Source organism: Artibeus jamaicensis, unplaced genomic scaffold, assembly GCF_021234435.1.
Source record: "Artibeus jamaicensis isolate MK-2021 breed Jamaican fruit bat unplaced genomic scaffold, CSHL_Jam_final contig_867, whole genome shotgun sequence".
Classification (NCBI taxonomy): domain Eukaryota; kingdom Metazoa; phylum Chordata; class Mammalia; order Chiroptera; family Phyllostomidae; genus Artibeus; species Artibeus jamaicensis.
The window spans coordinates 2799958-2802053 of NW_026521995.1; positions in this window are offsets into that span (position 1 = coordinate 2799958).

The following is a 2096-nucleotide window of genomic DNA, read 5'->3' on the forward strand; positions in this document are numbered from 1 at the left end:
AATCTTTAAGAATATTTATTGGACTTCCACCAGGATGGAGGCATAGGTGGAAACACTTTGCTTCCTCGCACAACCAAATCGAAAAACAATAAAGTTTTAACAACAATAAATGCAACCAAACAACAGAAAATCGAACAATATGGAGTCTGAAAACAATGAACCACTGAGCTAAGCTGGTGAGAGGGGTGAAGCCAGCAGCGGAGCAGGTCAGGCAAAAATGGGAGGCGTGCAAGCTGCCGAGGTTGTGGATCCCAGGTGCGGGGTAGCTACTGGAAGGTGCGGTGTGGCTGGCTGTCAGAGGTCACGCATTTGTGCACAGATAAACCAGCAAAGAGACGTGCATTGAGACAGACCGTGCAGGCCCTGGTACAAGGCGGCGGGCTTGCACATTTGCGCTCAGATAAACTGGTGGGGGCAAGCAGTGAGGCCACCGGGCGAGTGGAGAGGACTGCCATTCCTTCCTCTCTGATCCCGCCCCCACATACGTCACAAACCAGCAACCTGGGTGGCCCCGCCCTGGTGAACATCTAAGGCTCTGCTCCTCATACGTAACAGGCACGAACAGACTAAAACATGGCTCAAGAACAACTCAGAGCCCCAGAGCCAATAAATCTAAGTGATTAAGAAATAGCCGAACTTTCAGATGCACAGTTCAAAACACTGATGATCAGGATGCTCACAGAACTGGTTGATTTTAGTCACAAATTAGAGGAACATATGAAGGCTAAACTAATTGAAATGAAGGGAAATGCACGGGAAACCAATAGTAATGGAAAAAAAACTGAGACTCAAATCAAGGGAGTGGGCCAGAAAGAAGGAAAAAATGACCAAACAGAAAAGGATGAAGAAACAAAAATTCAAAAAAAGGAGGAGAGGCTTAGGAACCTCTAGGACATCTTTAAACGCTTCAACATCCGAATTATAGGAGTACCAGAAGGGGAAGAGGAACAGTCACGAGTGGAAACCTTATTTGAACAAATAATAAAAGAGAACTTCCCCAATCTGGCAAAGGAAATAGACTTCCAGGAAATCCAGGAAGCTCAGAGAGTCCCAAAGAAGTTGGACTCAAGAAGGAACACACCATGGCACATCATAATTACATTAGCCAAAATTAAAATGAAGGAGAGAATCCTAGAAGCAGCAAGAGATAAGGGGACAGTCACCTACAAAGGAGTTCCCATCAGACTATCAGCAGGTTTCTCAAAAGAGACCTTACAGGCAAGAAGGGGCTGGAAAGAAGTATTCCAAGTCATGAAATCCAAGGACCTACATCCAAGATTGCTCTATCCAGAATGCTTTCATTTAAAATGGAAGGACAGATAAAGTGCTTCTCAGATAAGCTCAAATTCAAGGAGTTCATCATCACCAAGCCCTTATTATATGAAATGTTAAAGGGACTTATCTAAGAAAAAGAAGATAAAAAAGATGAACAGTGAAAAGACAGCAAACTCACAGTTATTAACAACCACACCTAAAACAAAAGCAAATTAAGAGGACAGCTAGATCAGGAGTGAACCATAGAAATGAAGATCACATGAAGGGTTAGCAACAGGAGATTGGGAGGAGGAGAAGTGGGGAGAAGGCACAGGAAATAAGTAGCATAGACAGTAGATAGAAAATAGATGGGGGGGGCAAGAATAGTATGGGAAATATAGAATCTAAAGAACTTGAGACATGTTCATGAACTAAAGGGGGGAATGGTGGGGGAGGGGTGTCAAGGATGGAGGGGAATGAAGGGGGGAATAGAACAAATGTAATGGCATAATCAATAAAAAAATTTTTTTAAAGAATATTTATTGAATAAACTGAAGAACAAATATTTCCCAATCAGTACAACCCTTGCCCCAGCTTTCCTTTGCAAAGATTTCTAACACTGACCACATTCCAGGGCTTCCAGCTCTGAACGGCCTCCCACCCAGCCTCACAGTTACCAGAGGAAGGAACTAAAGGCAAACAACGTCTGAAAGGACACAATGAATAAACCATCAGCCATCATATCTCAAGAATTTGCAAAAGTTTCCAATTTCCACTTTTGCTCCTTCTGCATAAATCAGGGAAGCTTTGGTCAAGATGAAACGGCGTGGTCCTACAGCTTT